The 19,065-nt window shown below is 47.6% G+C and overlaps 1 pseudogene across 1 annotated transcript in view; it reads right to left on the reverse strand.

Annotated features, from left to right (window-relative positions):
- The window catches only part of LOC308568838 (phosphofurin acidic cluster sorting protein 2-like), a 69,591-nt pseudogene that overhangs the window by 50,325 nt on the left and 201 nt on the right, over window positions 1-19,065 (reverse strand). The gene's annotated exons all lie outside the window — the stretch shown is intronic.

Genomic DNA, 19,065 nt, shown 5'->3' on the forward strand with positions numbered 1-19,065 from the left:
AAAAGCCTTGTACATCCAAGAGTGACGTTAAATAGTTAACTAGCGTGGCCCAGCCACCAAGCATTCAGAACAAACGCTGACCTTAGTAACCCGTCCAGCAAACTGGTGCTGCCTCTCAGCCCTGCACGTGCTCGGGGGCAGCCCAGGGGAAGTGGAGAGGGCCCTGCTGGTCTGCACAGCCTGGTTGCCTGCCACGCCTGGCACCTCTAGTCCATGCTGGTTGCTACTTTGCTCTGGGGACCTGTGCTGGATGCGCTTCTGAGGAAATCCCCTTGGGGGCCTGGGCTCTCCTTGCATGTGCCACTTTATAATAAAGTTTTCTCCCTTTGCTTACCTGACTATCCCCGATTTAGTGAGATGCCTTTAAGCCTTAAATTAAGAGCAGGCTGGTGCAGCATTATAATGATGCACCCATCTAACTTTAGACCCAGTGCTCTACTGGAAGTGAAAGAGCCTGTTTTAGCAACAGAATGTTAAAAGATTGGTAGATTACTTGTGCATGAGCAATTGAGCCCCTAAATACCCGGCTATCCTCGGTAACAGCTATGACTATATAGCTTCATATCTCAGGAGCTGCACTCAGAAACTAGTAACAAAAGCTGGAAATAACAATTTATTTCTCTCTCATGTAAAACAAGCCTCAAGATAGGCAGTAGAAATTAACCCCTTATCAGATGTATCATTGGCACATATATTCTCCCATACAGTGGGCTCCCCCTACTCATATAATTCAACAAAAGGAAGACAAACAATCCAATCTTTTTTAAATGGGCAAAACACCTGAATAGACACTTCTCCAAAGAGGACATACAGATGGCCAAGAGACATATGAGAAAATGCTCAACGTCACTAATCATCAGAGAGATACAAGTTAAAACAACAATGAGGTACCACCTCACACATGCCAGAATGGCTGCTATTAATAAATCAACAAATAACAAGTGCTGGCGAGGGTGTGGAGAAAGGGGAACCTGGTACACTGCTGGTGGGAATGCAGACTGGAGCAGCCACTGTGGAAAACAGTGTGGTGGTTCCTCAAAAAATTTAAAATGTAGCTGCCTTTTGACCCAGCGATCCCTCTTCTGGGAATATATGCTAAGAAGCCTGAAACACTAATCAGAAAGAATATATGCACCCCTATGTTCATAGCAGCGCAGTTTACAATAACTAAGATCTGGAAGCAGCCCAAGTGCCCATCAGTGGATGAGTGGGTAAAATCTGTGGGGCATTCACACAGCAGCTGTAAAAAAAAGGGGGGCTCTTACCCTTAGAGACAGCATGGAGGGACCTGTAGAGTATTATACTAAGCAAAATAAGCCAGCCAGAGAAAGACAAGTATCACATCATCTCACTTATATATGGAATCTTATGAATAAAATAAACTGACTAACAAAAAAGATCCAGAGACATCGAAGCATGCAACAGACCGACTTATTTCGGAGGGAAGGTGGGGGGAAAGACTATCCAATGGACTTATATGCATCCATGCATAGCCCATGGACAGACAATAGTGAGGGGAAGGCCTGGGAGGGGGCAGGTCTGGGGGGGAGGGGGGTTCAGTGGAGGGGGGAAAGGGGACATCTATAATACTTTCAACAATAAAGATAAATTTAAAAAATAAAATAAAAAAGATAGGCAGTGGAACGTTTTCCACGGTAATCAGGAGCAGGGACCTTCAGTCTTTCCGCTCCATCATCCTTGGAACATGGCCTCGCCCTCAAGACCACCCATGACCCAAATGGCTGCTCGAGCTTTGGCCAATGTGTCTGCATTCCAGGCTGAAAGAGAGGGGAGAGGGAAAGTCACCTGCCACTATCTGTCCCTCTGCTTCAGCACTTCTTCAGGAGCTCTACCCAACAACTGGCCAGCTGTGGCTGTAAGAAACCTTAGCCCTTCAGTTAGGCCCGTTGCCATATGGACTAGAATTGAGGGTCAGCTGAAAAGAGCAAAGGTAAGGATGGTACTGGGGAGGCGATTACGGTCCTCGCTTCCCCCTATATAAGGAAGTTTTGCGACTCTTGGGGCCACCTGAATTGATAGGAGTTACGTCCCAATACCTGCCACTGCTGTTGGGCCAAGGCCACCTGGAAGACTCCCTGGCCTTCCCCTGAGCACACAAGGCAGCCCCAGTTCCTCGGGCCCACAGGCTGCCTGGAACAAGCCTCCCCCCGGGGCTGATGAAAAGTGGAGCCCTCCCCTGCCTCTGGGCCTGAATCCGCCCTTCTGCTCGCTGGGTGCCAGAGCTGGCCCTGAAGCTTGGGAACCGGAGCTCTCCGGGAAAAGGGAGAAGAAACTGCTACTCTCAGCGTCACCTTGAAAAAGGAAGTTAGCCTTGAGTAAAACTGAGAACCTCCGGGGGGTGACAGCCAGGGGTTGGGAGGGGGTCAGTGCCAGGTGTTCCGGCAAATGGTCAGCACCCTTGGGAGTGGCGGCCGCCGCTTTCCACCCCGGCTGCCTCTCTTGGGATTTACACTGGGGAGGGTGACCCAAGTGTGCTGGTGGTGGTATTAGATGTCAATGTCCCCCAAGATGGGGATGGTGAGTCAGGGGTGGCCCCCGGCCTGGAGCCATCACAAGGAATGTGTCGAAACCCAAGTGAGAATGTGAGGAAAGAGGGGGAGAGAGGGGGTCAGAGAGGGGAGGCATCTTCCTCCTTTGTGGGCCCACAGAACCCCAACTTCCTTTGAGTATGGGGAACATTAGATGGGAAGATGGACAGCATCCTTTGAGATGTCAGCGCAGGTGAGCAAAGGCTACATGGGACCTCGCTGGCCTGGGGCTTCGACTCTTGGTCCCACCCTCTCCTTCCTCCTCGCTTCCCCTCAGCCCTGAATGTCCTTCCTGCTCCCGAGGAGGGCGGGAGGAAGGCTTCCTCTAGGCTGACATGTCAGTCCCAGAGGGATGGTTCTGCAAACGGGGACCTGCTGGTGCCCCTCTACCACAGCCCATCCCCAACCCCTGGATTCTGTCCGCACATCACTGACACTCGATGCAATCTTCTGGACAAATTATTGGGTGAACAAAAATACACAACTGAAAGGGGGTCACCAGAGCAGCCGAACTTGCTTTTTGAGGGATGTTTTCCACCCAGGGCAGCACAGATCTACAAAACGGACTTGTTTAGGGTCCACCCAGGACTAATCTCAAAGGGAAAAGTGACCCATATATGTTTGCTCAGTAAAATGAATGACCTGGGTACCAATTACTTAGAAACAAGCCTCTAATGTGAACAATCAGAAGTGAAGAAAAATCCATACACCTCTTCTTGTGTAGAAATGGGAAGCAAGCTTCATTTTACTCCAGCCCCAGGAAGAAAAGAGCAAATTAATGGTTCCTATCAAGGGCCCTGTGCTACCTCTGTGCCCAGGGCCTGGCTCAGGAAGGTGCCTGAGACCCCAAGTGAATACAGTAGGCACACACATGTGCACCCACACCCATATACACACACATCATGTATACAGAGGTGTATGTGTGTGTTCTCATGTGCTTTATGCATGCACATACATGTACACCATGCCTGTACATGTGCACACACATGCATAAACATAAGAATACCCTGTCTACACACATGCATGCACAAAGATGTCACATGTGTCCGCCCACACAGGCACAGGTGAATGGTCACACGCACGTGTAAGTACCTGAACACAGGTGCCTGCACTCAGTCACTCACATAGACACTTACCTTTAGGTCCTCTGACATATCATCCTGCTGAATTAAATTACAGTGCGGTGTCGGGTTGTGGCCAACTAATAAAGGAATTGATGGAAAGTTGGCAGCCCTCCTTCATCTCTTCTAGATTCTGCACCCCTGTTTGGTCACTCAAGGGACTTCCCTCACTCAAAGACATTTAGACTTTTGAAAAGACATACACACTTAGAAAACCACATATGTACACACACACAGAAATCGCATTCAGAGATATTCGCTCTATTGGTTTCCTATTGCTGATGTAACCACAAACTTTGAGGTTTAAAACAACACAAAGTTATTATTTTATAGTCTTGGGGGTCATAAGTCCAAATGAGCCAACTGGGCTAAAATCCAGGTGCCAGCAGAACTGCATTCCTTCAGGAGGCTCTAGAGGAGAATTCGTTCCCTCGACTTTTCCAGCTTCCATATGCTGCATGTATTCCTTGGCCCAGGGCCCCTGCCTTCATCTTCAGAGCTGCAGCACAGCATGTTTCAGGCTCTCTCTAATTCTGACTCTTTTCCTTCATCTTCTATTTATAAGACCCCTTATAATTACGTTGGGCCCACTCAGATAAGCCAGATTCATCTCCCCACTTCAGTCAGCTGATTTGCAACTTTAAATCCACCTGCAACCTTGCTTCCCCTTTGCCATGTAGCCTAACATATTCACAGGTTTGGGGGATGGGGCCATAGACGTCTTTGAGAGGCCATTATTTTGAGAGGCTATTATCTTTGAGGAGCTAATATTCTGCCTATCATACAGATTAAAAGTGTGGGTTTTGCAGTCTGACCCACCAATGCGTTTCAATCCTCACTCTACCTCTGGTAGCTGTGTGATCTTGAGCATGTCTCAAGAACCATTCGAAGCCTCAATTTCATCACCTGTAAAATGGAAATAATAGCATCTACTATATTAAGCATGTCTTTTTAATCCTGATGTTTGACATCTGGGGCCTTTGCTGACACTGAAGAGACTGCCCCTCCCAAGACTAGCCAATTCCTAGAGATAGTGGAGGACTTGTCCTCAAAGTCTTTCTTTTATATGCAGATTAACCAATATAGAGCCCATACACCCCACCACCTCCTCTATTGTGCTCTCATACTCTGGGCTAATATTCTCCTGTCCTAATTATCCAAGGTCAGGAACCAGACAACTAAGGACAGCCCCCACACCCCAGAGCCCACGGAAATTATTCAACATAGACAATCCTAAACCTGCTAAATCTGCCTGGCTTGTTCCTTCCCATGAAACAATGATAAAGGCTCCTGCCACATTTTCCCCTCACTCCCTCTGCCTCCTGGCTGACCTTGGTGCCTCCCATGTGGCCCTGTGTGTCACAGCATGGTGTGTCCTTTCTTCTTCAGAATTGTTAACAATCTATCTTTTCAATGGCAATCATCTCCTAATCTGTTGGTTGACCCAACATACTTGAATAACATGGGATTATTATTCTAAGGGATAATTATAACCATTAAGTGAGAATGCATGCAAAGTAATTGGTAGAGCGCATATAAGTCAGCTACTGCTGTGAAACAACCCACAAAATCTGACATATAAAGCCCTAAATTTGGTCTTCTCCCCAAGGCTATGTTGTAATGGCCACACATTTGATTTGGTGAGAAATCATTTCCTTTTCCAACCTGGCAGTTTCTGGGCTCTCTATGGTCCCTGGAAATTCTGCTTGCAAAGTAGATCAAGGCACTCTTTTCCTCTAAGCCTAAATTTGAACTCAGAATTGTCATCCAAAAGGTGCTCCATGTGGCCACCACAAAAGTTGGTTCATCAGATAAATGATTTTTGTCTCCTGTTCTAGAACTGCCATTAGAGCAAGATGTGACACTGGTCATCACTCAGTTCAACTCCTTTGTTTTTCAGATGCAAAAATTAAGGCCAAGACAGGAGAACAACATTCCTGAGGGCACAGAGCTGGTGAGTGGGAGACCAGGCCCAGAGCCAGGCCTGTTGTTCCTTTCACACTCTGGAGCCAAACAAGGATGACACCAGGCCTCAAGCCCAGGTCCTCCAATTCCAAGAATGTCCCTTCCACCAAATCCCTCACAGACACAGAGCTGAGGGAGGTGATTCCATTGGGTGGGAGGGGGAGATTCCCATTTTTGGTGGGGGAAAAGAACCCTGAAAAGAGTGCAACCCTTTGCCTTTTCTACAAAACTCATGGTCATTTTTTACACTGCTTCACTCAACATCTCTGCTGTATAGTCTTCAAAATCACCATTATTGTCATAGGAAAGCAAGTAGGTTGCACACTATGTAAAGGCTGGATAGCAGAGTAGATAAGAGCTCAGACTAAAGAGGGATCATCTGGATTTTAATCCTGACTCCACCCCTTATAAGCTATATGGTGTTGGGCAAATCACAAGTTACTGAGCATTCTGTGCCTCAGTTTTCTCATCTGTGAAATGGGAATACTAATAGTAGATACTTCCGAAATGTTGTGAGGATGCTGTGTAAGATATGACTTAGAACAGTGCCTGGCACATGGTAGAACTACATAAACATTAGTTTTAGCTGTTCTTTTATTGCCTTAAAATTATAGAAAATGCACTAGTTTGGAGAGCTGTGCTCGGTGCAGCCTTACTCCCACCCAGCAGTACTCTGTCACCTCACTGACTAAATGAACATCAAAGTCCCTCAGTTGAGTCCAAGAGGCCACAATTTCTTGTACATCGTATGGACATTGTAGTGAAAGAGAGAGCCCTGAGGAAAAGGTCTTGGTCCATTCATTGAGAAACTAGGACTCGATTTTCAGGAAGGGCCCACATATATTTGGAACCTGCTTTCAGCAGGAAGAAGCTCGGGAGTCAAAAGCTTCAGAGGCCTTTCCTGTTGTTTGCGGGACTCCTTGGGAGCAGTGGTGATAAATGAGGGAAGGTTGTAGAAGCTGGAGGAAGGTGGCAAAGTCGGCTTCAGGTGAGGGGGGCAAACAATACACCATTGTTTGCATTGGATTGCTGGGGGAAATGCTTCTTGCTCGAGAGCCATTTGTAATTAACTCAACATGGGATGAAAAATGTTGTGTATATGAAAATGTTATACTAGCCGTGTACTAATAAATCGTTAGCAGATGCTATGGGGATGGAGATTGTTATTAATGACTTTGGGGAGACAAGGGTTTGTGGGAAATGTTTGATTCAGATGGAGGGCACAGTTCTTGCTCAACTCCTGCCGGCCTGGCCGGCACAGAATTGGAGGTTTATAGGACGGTGTGAAAGGCAGAAAAGCACAGTGTGTGTCGGCATCTGATGTGGTTTATCCAAGCTCATCGGCGCTGTCCTCCCAGGACGGGGGCCTGGAGCTCACCCGGGCCCCTCCCGCAGGGGGACCGCCTCCGGACTTCTCACGCTGGACTCAGTCCCGAGGCCTTGGATGTCTGGGGCCTCACTCCTCCTGCGCACACCTGAGGGGCACCAGGGTGTGACTGTCAGGCTCGGCCTGGAGAGGGAGAGCTACACGTGGCTGGATAAGCAGTACTGGATAGCACAGCGGGCGAGCGCGGGCTTTGAGGGCAGTCAGGACCAGCTTTGCCTGTGGCTTTGGCACTGGGTGTTGGTGTGGGATGGTTTTCAGCAAATGGATTTACCTCTCTGATCCTCAGTTTTCTCATCTCTTCAGTGGGCAAACTGATAGCTCCTATACCCAAGAACATGTGAGGATTAAGATATATAAAACACTTAGTCTAATCCTTGGCAAATAGCAATAAGCCCTCACATGTTTATGGTGGTGACACTCACCGTGAGGGTCTCCCCAGTCAGGCTCTCCACCTCCCTCCACACTTACCTATGGCACACATGCTCCCTCTGTGAGGCAGTGAAATGAGCATTTCAGAGCATGAACCTTGGGCCCCACAGCCCAAATCCCGGACATGTGCCCTGACCTAGAATCGAACCATGATCTCCTGAACCATAGGTCAATGCTCAACCACTGAGCCAACTGGGCCCAAGTGCTATTCTTAGTGACACCCTGGAATTTCCAGAACCCAAGCTTTGCAGTCTTGTCCCCATAGTCAAGGACCTTGTCCTTTGGTTCATTTCTAGTTCTCAGACCACTGAGTTTTGCTGGAAATTAAATAAGCATCATGTGTCAGAATTTCTCAGTCATTCAGTCCACAAACATTTATTGAGCACCAATTATGTGGAATGCACTGAGTAATCAGAAATTCATCAAACCCAGTTCCTGCTTTTGCCAAGTGCTCATTCTAATGAGGGATGCATACCATAAGCAAACAACATCAACACGGTATAATACTTCCTATGTTTAAAACCAGAGTGTGATAATAGCCCGATGGATAAGCACCCACTAGGGAAAGTGCTCTAGAGTGGGTGTCTCCTGAGTATAGTCATGAAGAATTAATAAGAATTTGGAGGCAAAGGATATTCCAAGAAAAATGTGAACACAAAGTCACTAGAGTAGTCATTCATAATTTAACCAATATTCATTGATCACCTACTACATTCCAGGTGTCATTACAGGCACAGAGGATACAGCTTGCCCTCAACTAGGGGTATGAGAAAACCACGGCACAGGTAGAGGGCTGTTTTAACACCTTGGTCACCTGAGAATCTTTCCTCTCCCTCACCCCAGCCATTGGTCATAGTCCTTTAAATTCAACACCATGTTCAGTGTCATCTTGTTCACTTCAGGCAATTCTGTCAACCTGTCAAGATCTATTCAAATACTGAATAATCTCATGTAATGTGTTCGCTGTCTCTTCCAGGTTTGTGCTTCCTGCAAAGCTGGTAAAGCATACGCCCCTGGCAATGCCCCCCCACTGACACTACACCTTCCCTCACTAAACAACCCCAAGTTCTGCCCATGTGCTTGACATTGATCTGTGACTAGATATGTAGATGCGACTAACTCTGCCCGTGAGGTTTTCAGTATCTTGCCAGATGTACAAAGGAGGCAGCTACTAATCCTGACAGGGGAAGGCAGGAACTATTCAGAAAGAAAGGGACAGTTAGGCCGGTTCTTAGAAGACTCACAGGAATCTGCAGTGTATACATGGAAAAGGGCATCTGAGGGGAGGAAACAGCATGTGCAAAGCATGAAGCACCTGTGCGTCTGTGAGTACATGGGTGTGGCTACAGCTTGGGGCCATGGGAGTTGGACAGATGAGTGGGAAGCCAAAGGTGAGGGGGCCCATGTATGTATGGTTCTTTAATCCATGTCACCATCCATCAGGGAAGCAGCTCAGTTTTGTTGGGGGGCTGAGTGTGCCTAAGGTTCCAAGTAGCGTCACTTCTTGAGAAGTAACTCAAATCCCTGTCTCGGTGGCTCCACACACATTTCTCATTCAGGGAGCACTGACTTATGGGCACAGCTTTTAAACACAAGAGGCTCTGACTCGGTTTTGTTTAAAAAAAATAAAAGCAGGAACTTTCAGGATTTACTACACAGAGAGGCATGCACAGAAAATGAAAGCAAGAAGGCCTGCGGGCTATTTGGTAGAAATACACAGGGAGGGATGCTAAGACAGTGTAACTAGAGAAGAGCTACCTCACCGCCTGACCCCCCAGCCCCTCGCTCCTGAGGGGCAAGAGTACTTTCTGCCGGCCCCAGGTTCCCTATCATAGCTCAGGCCCTCTGCTCCAGTGATGGGAAAATCATCTGAAGGCACACAAGAGGCGTGGCAGAGTTGAACCACTGGGAGCTCTGCATCCCAAGCTAGTGCACCGGTTTCTTCAAATCCGAAGTGGTTTCTTCTGTGGACCCTACATGGAGACAGCCGGCTTGAACAAACAGAACACATCCTGACTTCATGGACGCGTGGGTTCAGTTTCTAAGCCACTCACCACCTTCCTGATCTTCGGCAAGCTACTTAATCCTTCTGAGACTCGGTTTTCTCATCTCTAAAATGGGGGTAATAAGTAGATGTCATAAGGATTAGAGAATGTTTGGATCATGCTTCCTCTACACACTCATCTTTCGTTCGAAATTGTGCTTAAGGGGCTTCCTGCCTTCTGCCATCTTTTTCTGTGGGTTGATGGCCTCTTTTATATTGTTTGTGTATGTCAATCGTGTAGACTAGGGACCTAACTTACACTGGTAATATAAAAATCACATAAACGGAGCCACTTTAAAATGGAGTCAGAGCTGCCACCCCAGAGGAACTGCCTTACATGTCTTATGCCTGGAACCTTTGGACTGTTCAAACAGGGCAAAACAACCTCTGGACTGGGCCTCAAGCAACATTGTGTCCCAAAGAACAGTTTGTAAGGGTAACAAGAAAGCAGATATTATGACTACGGGACTGATGACTCCTGAACTGAAATTAAAAACTTTGTTTAGAATTAGCATCAGTATTAGCTTATCTGCACCTATAGAAATGCCTTCCTTCTATTGATGCATTTGTCCCCCTTCCCTTTCTCCTAAACGCTCCTTGCCTTTGTCTCCTAATCAGAACACTAGTTGGGCTTCTGCCTGAATAGCTATCTTTGATCTCAAATAAATGCTTATTGCCTCTCACTTCGAAAGGCCTTTTATTTTTAGCCTAACAGTGCAGACATTTTTATCATGTACAAAATTAGCTAGATAATTCTTTAATCTAGCCGTTAGAAGTACATCTAGTGTTGCTAAGGTTGAGTAAGGGGCCTTCTTATTACTCTGACAGTGACGACATAATTGACACTCTATTTTGGCAAAAATGTATAAATACATAATAAAATTATATGTATATAATTATATACATATAATTATATCTATATCTCCTAAAATCCTGTGATCCCACCTCTAGAACTCATATCTTACAGAACTCCTAGCATGACCATGTTATGCAACATTGCTTATAATGTTGTGAGGTTTTATTTGTAAATGGAAACACAGAGATACATTGCTTAACAATAGGAATATGTTCTAAGAAATGTGTTGATAAGGTATTTAGTCTTTGTGTAAACATCGCAGAGTGCGCTTACCCAAACCTGGATGGCACAGCCTGCTGCTCCGAGGCTACAGCCTGGACAGCACTAAACACTGTAGGAAGTTGTAGCCCAATGGTAACTATTTGTGTATCTAAACTTGTCTAAATATAGGAAATTACAGTAAAAACATGGTCTAAAAGATAAAAAATATGTCAACACTTACAATGAATGGAGCTCGCAGGACTGGAAGGTGCTCTGGGCGAGTCAGGGAGCGAGTGGGGAGTGAGTGTGAGGGCCTAGGCCATTGGTGTTGCTACTGCAGACTAGATAAACACTGTCTCGCAAGCCCTCTCCCTGCTTCCTTCCAACAGGGTCCGATCTAGAGCATCGAAGCTGTCAGTGCTGCTCCGTGAACAGGGATGTGGGCCGGACTGGTGGGAGACATCCAGGAGAAGCTGACTGGGTAAGGTGTAGATCACCATCGTTGAAACTGTCAGGAGGAAATAAAGGGTGGCCTGGGGATCAGCAGGAATAAAATCAAGATAGAGAGATAAAGGAACATAAGCGATTTTCATGGCAATGTGGTTTTGGCTATTGCATGTTGGAGTAGTGGTCAGATTAAAAATCTTTGTGATATCCATTAAGAAAAAGAGGGTGTTAGCCTCGGCCAGGTAGCTCAGTTGGTTAAAGCGTCGTCCCAATACCCCAAGGTTGTGGGTTAGATCTCTGGTGAGGGCACAGACAAGAGTCAACCAATGAGAGCATCAATAAGTGGAACAGCAAATCAATGTTTTTCTCTTTCTCCCTTCCTCTCTCTCTCTAAAATCATTTTTTTTTTTTTAAATTTAAGAGAGTATTTAACATAGAGATGGTACAGAAATGAAGATTCAATATTTTGACTTCAGGAATTGAAATTTGGTTTTGGTTCCATTGACCCTATCTGACACAAAGGGCTCTCTCTGGCATTGAACTGATGGAAGACATAAAACGTCTATGTTTTACATCATTACGACAAATATTTCCAAAGTACAGGAACAGCGGGGACCGGCTGGCTCCACACTACTACAGAAAGTTTTCACTGTCGTGGTAGTGGCACTTAATACTTGTCAGGGTAGCTCTTGTGGACCTGTGTCGTTGCACAGGATCTTAGGTCTTCAACAAAGAAGTTACAGCAATGTTTGCTGAAGACCATCACGCGAGACATGGAAGGCCTGTAGCACCTTCTGAGGGTGTAGTCTAGGGAGACTCTAGACTACAGGCCAGTGGCTGTTACACTAGAATGTAATCTGTGCACTCAAATTGAGGTGCTGTGAATTGAGGAAATTATTGCCAAGCCCCACAGATATTGCTCCCTTCAGAGAAAAAATAAAATTCCTCCTGAATCACATATCCTTCCATTTTTTTACAGCAAATTCAGCTCCTTGATAGCCTTATAGGACCACTGTCATATATGCAGTCCACTGTTGACTGAATCATTGGTATGCGGCACATGACCGTAATTTGAATGTCTGACCCTATCTAAATGAATAAATTATAGTACTCTCATACAAATAAAATTCTACACAAACCATTTTTAAAAGTGCCATATGTACAGACTTGGAAAGAAGTCTACGGCATATTGTAAAGCGAAAAGGGAAGCTGCCCAATATGCATCGTGTTAATACTCATTTGGGATTTTACAAGCCAAATGTAATAAAAATAGCTAACGATTTAGTGAGTATTTATTCTATGCCAGGCACTTATCTAAATATTTAATCCTTACAACAATCTCATGAGATAAGTACCATTATTCCACTTTTCCAGTGACGAAACTAAGACACCGAGAAGTGAAGTAATTTTCCCAAGGCTGTGGGGTCGGTAAGTGCTGGGGCCCAGAATCGAGCCCGGCAACCTGACCCCTGAGTCAGCCCTGTCAACCATGTGTCACAAGCATAGAACAAAGTCTCAGACTGGGATAGGGGAGCAAGGGCCTTTGTCTACCCACCTTACCCACTTACGTGTTGTTTGAATTTGTTACAATGAGCATGTAATTGAATAATAAAAATTTTATAAAAGCACTCAACCATGTGGAATCCTTGCCTGGGATGGGAGCCAAGAGGGGGTGGAAGGAATTACAGACATTTTTCTCAGCTGGTCTGAGCTGAAACCTGACTTTACAATGTTCCCCCCAACATGCACCTTCCTCGTCAGCCAGGAGAGGTACAAGGGAAAGGGCCCAACTTCGGCCTAAGACAATCTGTCTTCCATCCCTGCTCTGGCACTGACCAGCTGGGGGGGCTTTGCAAAGTGTCTTAACTCCTCTGAGCCTCCACTTCTCAGCTGCAGAGTAGCACTCCCACCATCGGGGGCTTCCTGCAGGGGTCAGGGAGCATAACTGGCAAACAGCAGGTGGTTGCTGTGGCCGCTTGTCCCATGCTCTCTGCAGCTGTGGCTCCTGGGGACTTTGCCATGTGCCATGAATTCAGGTGAAGTCTTGGGCTGACCTCATCTGGGAAGGTTTTATTGTCCTATGGCATCCACACACAATCAAGTCCAAACTCAACCAGGTCCAAACCCAAGTCTCCCCCTAATTTCAAGTCCCCGCCCATTCCAAATAACAAAAGGGACAGGAAGAGAGATTTCTGTTCCCAATTTGCCCAGTGATCTACCTCAGCCCTCAGTGCTCTGAGTCTGATCCAGTGTTTGGAGGAAGTAACTTGCCTGAAGGTTCCCTCTCGGTGGGTCTGGGAACCACCAGGTCAGGGTGATTTTAAGCTGGGACATGCACAGAACAAAGCCGGACACTTGGGTCCTGTCCTTAGAAACTCAGCCTGGAGGCTGCATCCACGAGTGGGGAATGGAGAAGATTTGGGAGGTCTTTCAAAGTCTCTACTTCAACTTTACTATAACTTTAATATTAGTCCTTCAAATATTATTTATTATTACCTGCATGGACTGGATTATCCAGATCATTGCTCAAGTCTCCTTAACCTAACCGCCCCCCCAACCGCTTCCCGGCCTCAGACTGAGCATCCCCCACTCTGAAGGTCCTTACTAAGCCTGCGGGATGCTCTGTAATCTCCCAGCAGCTTCTTTTATCCCTGTCGCACGTTCCTACAGATTCTTAGTTTAATGACACCCTTTCTGAAGCAGCAGCGATGGTGCCAAATGGCACTTGCATTTCCAGGAAAGCAGCCAAACTCATTAAGTTAATAAAGGAATTTAGCTGTATGGAGATGCCTCCTTCACATACATTCCCGAAAAACCCGCACTCCCGCCACCCTTCAGCAGCCATTAGACCTCTGCCTTCACCTGCAAAGCGCTCCTCCCACGGAGTCACAGCTGTGGCCCCGCGTGGGGCTGGGGAATGCAGAGCCCTTCACGTGCAAGCTCGGGATGCCCATCTCAGAGCCTGGCCAGCCCTGACCAGGTTGTCCCCAAAGCAGCTCCCCAGGCACCCCCTCTCTGCAAGCCAGAGGGAGCCCCATTGGAGCCCTACAGCTCCTGGTCAGTGATAGGACAGGCCCATCTACCCCTTGGTGGTGACAGCAGGATTGTTTGCACTCACGGCACAGCTGGGACAGCAGGAAGCAGTGTCAGCTGAGATTGCAACAGCCACCTGGGTAGCCTCTGGCCTCAGTCTTCCTCCTCTGCCCTCATGCTTCCCCTTGGCAGCCAGGGTGACCCTCCTAAACCACAAATCCGATTCCATCACCCCTCCTCACTGCTCACGGGAGAACAGCCCCCCAAACTCCTCCAGTAGCATCAGGTCTTTCAGGACACCCTCCACTACCACTTACCTCTCCAGTCTCCCCGTCACCACCCACCCACCCTCCACCCCACCCTCTGCCCCACCCCACACTCCAGCTCCCAAACAGGTCCTGCCCTCTGCTCACTCCAGGCCTTGGAGCACCGCTCTCACATGCCTTCCCCGCCCTTCCCCACCCCACTGCCTCCTCCTTTCCTGGGTAACTGCAACAGACCCTTCGAGACCCCACCCAAAAGTCCTTTCCTCCTAGGAGCCTTCCCTGGCCTCCCAAGTTGGCCTGGGTAGGTGCTGCTTCTTCGAGCTTCCACAGCAACAGGCATGTCCCTGCACAAGAGCATTTCTCACACAAAATCATACTTTATTGTATGTCTCCACAACAGGCGTGAGTGCCCATAATTCCCATACCGGGAGCTATGTCTTTTTCACCTCTGTATCCCACTTACTTGGCACATGGAGGCACGAAGTCAGTGAAGACCATCTCACCTGGTAGCATGGCCATCAGCACCCTGCATGTCGAGCTCCTGTCTTTCCTGACATCCTATCTCCTCAATGACCTTTGTAGAAATGCCCTTGTCTTCTGGTCCCCAGATCTCTTTTCTTCTCTCCCCTCTTAGCTCTTTTTTCCCTCTTTTCTTCTTGCTCAATGAGAGTCGTATTGACAATCAAACTGAAGCTTTAAATATTTTCATTTCTCCATTCCAGGGGAAGCGTGCACCTGGTTCCATTCACCTCCTTCTAGTGGCCGCTCCACCTCCTCTCCAGCCCCACTCCCAGAGCCTCAATCCCTACACCTTTAACTCTGCCAGAGGTTGGAAAGAATCTCTCCACCTCCTGCTATTCTGCAAAGGAGCATGGGAGCCACCGGTGGGGTCAGCCTTGGGTCCACCCAGCCCAGGTTCTGGCTCCCGACAGGTCCCCTAAGGTGTCATCACTGCTCCAGCAGGGTGGCCACATGGGAGACTCACTCCCCTTAATAATCCTACAGAGATCAATTGTGGAGTTCTGCCAGGCCTCTCAGGAAGGGTTTTATATTTCCCACTGGCACCAGCTCTTGGCATAATGAATTCCTGAAGTTTACTACCCTCTGAATGTGTTTCAAACATTCTTCTTCCAAGTGTCAAGGCACAAGTAGGTCATTAGCATCCTGGAAATAGTGGCTACACATGGGTTGTGGTCTTGCACCACCACCCCTACCTCGTTACACCAGGTTCCAAGATCTTGCTTCATGAGAACCAAAGGATATGTGATGATGGCTCAGTCAAGGACCTAGATCTCCAAAATCACCCCAAGGGAATCATAGGTGTATGCTACATAAGGCATATATATAATTATGTCATCATAAGGCATGTGGTGCAGGCTCTTAAATGAGCCACTAGTGGCTGCCTTGCAGGAATACTGTGGTCAAGACAAGGGACCCCGTAAGTAGAAGCAAGGACAGAGGTTGATCCAGGACCCCCAGGGCTGAACCTTCAGCTGGTCTGAGCAAGAAGACTGTAACGGCCGGGGTCCGGTCAGAAAACTGAAACCACTCTAGTTTGTCTCATACAGAAGATAGGCCACAGTGGGAATGAAAAGGTAAATAAAAAGCAAGACAAGAATGGTGAAGCCAGTCAAAAATGAGCAACGGCAGGGTGCCAGCATCCCACCAGGGCTGGGGGACACGGGAGTGATGGTGTGACTCAAAACCCAGAAGCCAGGGCCCTCCCGCCTGAGCTCAGACCACAGCAGAGGCTGCCTGGCAGGAGGGGAGACCATGGAGGAAGGATGTCCAGAGGGGATCTGAAACAGGTGGGCAAACGAAGCCAGGGCCAGGAATGCCCTCCTCTGCCCAGAGCAGAGAGAGAAGCAGAGGTGGCCTGACTTCTCCCTTCCTTCCAAGTTCCAAACTCCTAGACAGAAGCCGGTAGCAAGGGGCCTGGGAGACACAGCTTGGGAGAGAAAGGCAGGGATGGATCTGAAAGCAAGAGACAATGACAGTCCAGGGACCAAGGAACAGACACTCCAGTAGTTCATGTGCCCCTTCTGTTTTCTTTCAAGTTTCATAGCTTTCAGTTATGTCCTTTCTCAGCTTTTGTCTTTCTAGACTCAAGGGTCTGTCCCCACAGGGCAATATCAGCGTCCATTAATGGGCTCAATTAATTTTACAACTTTTCAAATACTTATTACACACCAGACACATGTCAAGCCCCCTGCTGGGTGGTGGGAGGAAGGGAATATGAAAAGAAATAAGATACAACTGTCTCTTTTTCAAAGACTTTTAAATTGATTTTGAGAGAGAGAGAAAGGAAGGAGAGAGAGAAATATTGATGTGAAAGCAAAACATTGATTGGCTGTGCACCCCTCCCCGCATGTGCTCCCCACCAGGGACCAAGCCTGAAACCCAGGCATGTGCCCCAAATGGGAATCAAACCAGCAACCCCTCAGTGCCCAGCCAATTGAGCTACACCGGTCAAGGCAAGATTCAACTCTTGTTTTCTTTTTTTTTTTTTTTACTACATCTTTATTGATTTCAGAGAGAGGAAGGAAGAGGGAGAGAGAGAGATAGAAACATCAATGATGAGAGAGTCATTGATCGGCTGCCTCCTGCACGCCCCTGACTGGGAATCGAACCACGATCTGGATCCTAGGTCGATGCTCAACTGCTGAGCCATGGCCGGCAGGGCTCAATTTCTGTTTTCAAGGAGCTTACGGTCTGAGGGACAGGGGGGACAGATAAGCACACAGCTTTCTGTTACAATAAGTAAATTATTTATGTGAGGCCAAAGAAGGCACTGTGCTTGGGGAAATGGGAAAGAGCGTCCAGCAAGAGGTGACATCTGAACTTAGATGAGAAAGAATTCACCAAGTAGGAAAAAGACATCCCAGGTCGAAGGATCGGTCTCACTCCAGGGACTGAGGGGGTGACAGGATGTGGTGGCTCGGGCACTGAGAAGGCAAAGCCAGGATGGAGAACACATGGGAAGGGGAGTATAAGTAAGGCCTGCCAGCCCTGCCAGTGTGGCTCGGTGGTTGAGCACCGACCTAGGATCCAGGAGACTGCAGTTCGATTCCGTGTCAGGGCACGTGCCCGGGTTGCGGGCTGATCCCCAGTCGGGGGCGTGCAGGAGGCAGCGGATCAATGACTCCATCACTGATGTTTCTCTCTCTCTCTCTCCCTCCCTTCCTCTTTCTGAAATCAATAAAATATAAAAAAATAATAATAATAAATAAATAAGGCCTGACAGGTGGACTGAGGTCAGAACACTGCGTGCCCCACCACAGCAGGGAGTGATGGGAGAGGTTTGTCCAGGGGTGTGGGATGATTAGGTTTGTGTTCTAAAAAGATCTCTCTAGCTGCCTGCATGGATGGTGGGAAGATCAGAGGCAGGCAGGTAGGAGAGTTTAAGAGGCGATTGTCACAGTAATCTGGAGAAGAAATGATGAGGCGCAGAGGGGATGGATAGAAGGAGCAGGTACTAGAAATGGAGATGGCTTAAGGACAGAGTAGTGCGCGGGATATTGGAGAGAGGGCGCTTGGTGCAGGGCTTTCACTTGGCTACTGCAGTCTCAGCATATTTCCAAGGTGGTGAGGAGCCCAGAGTCCTGAGAGTGGTGCTCCTGAGTTTGTACAAAGGGAAGGGAGCTTTCCTTTTATGCTCAATGCTCTGCCTGGTGATCCCTGGCCTTGGGGACCCTTTTTGCCGCTGATGCAACTTGGGCACTGACGTCAGGGTTCCCTGCGTCATACCAGAGCTTGCAAAGTTTGAGTCATTTCCCCCAAATCGCTCCCTGTATCCATCTCCTGGTTCATTTATATTGGTGGCTCTGAAATTGCCACCAATCTCTTCAACTACTGGCTTCTGAGCTGGGCAGCAGAAGACTAATTTCCTAAACTCCTGTTTGCCAACCTAAAGTCTCTGGTCACTCCCCCAACTCTTCCTTTCGTTCCTGTTTCTGACCTTCTCGCTTCCTTTCTTAGGCTTGTATTACATGAGGGTCTGAGATAGTGTCAAAAAATACAGAAGAACCAAGAACTGGCTTCTTTCGTCAATGCAGATATGAGTTAAATACAAGAAATCAATGGAAATAGGATCCTTGCTCTCCTACCCCTCAGGAAGTGTTCACTGAACTAGCCCAGGGGGCTGAGCTGAGATCCAGATCTGCATTTTCCACATGCCCTGAACAGTCCTGCACAGCTAGAAATTTTTCATCTTTCATTGAACATTTACTTTATGCCTGGAATTGTGCAGGACACTGTGAGCACTCAGAGATGGATAAAACACACACCCTGCTTCATGAATTCATTTCTGTTCAACTGTCACCACCTGGTGGCCTAAACTGAATTTTGTCAAGAAAAGAGAGCCTTGAGTTATGGAGTTAATGCTCAGTTGACATAGGAATTGGTAGTTTTCTAAGGAAGCTTAGCAGGGCTGTCACAAGGGGCCTTATTAATTCTCCATGCTTAGCCCGAGATGGCTGCGGATATGGCCTGTTCTTGAAGGCTCTTGAGGGGGTACATTTTTGCACTTAGTACCCCTCACTGGGCAGAAGTCTTGCCCCAGAGCTAATCCCAGTTCCTCCTGCTACAGCTAAAGTGCTTTTGCTTTGATTGACATCACTGGGGCTTGATACATACACTCAGAGGTCATCATCTGGCCTCTGTATTTTGTAGCTCAAAGCCTCCGGGGGGAAGGAGTGGGTGACAGTCCACTTAATGCAATGGACATAGGTGTGTTCTGAGAGTCTCAGGCCGCCCCCCGTGGTAATG

Source organism: Miniopterus schreibersii, assembly GCF_964146895.1.
Source record: "Miniopterus schreibersii genome assembly, chromosome: 16".
In the NCBI taxonomy this organism is placed as follows: domain Eukaryota; kingdom Metazoa; phylum Chordata; class Mammalia; order Chiroptera; family Miniopteridae; genus Miniopterus; species Miniopterus schreibersii.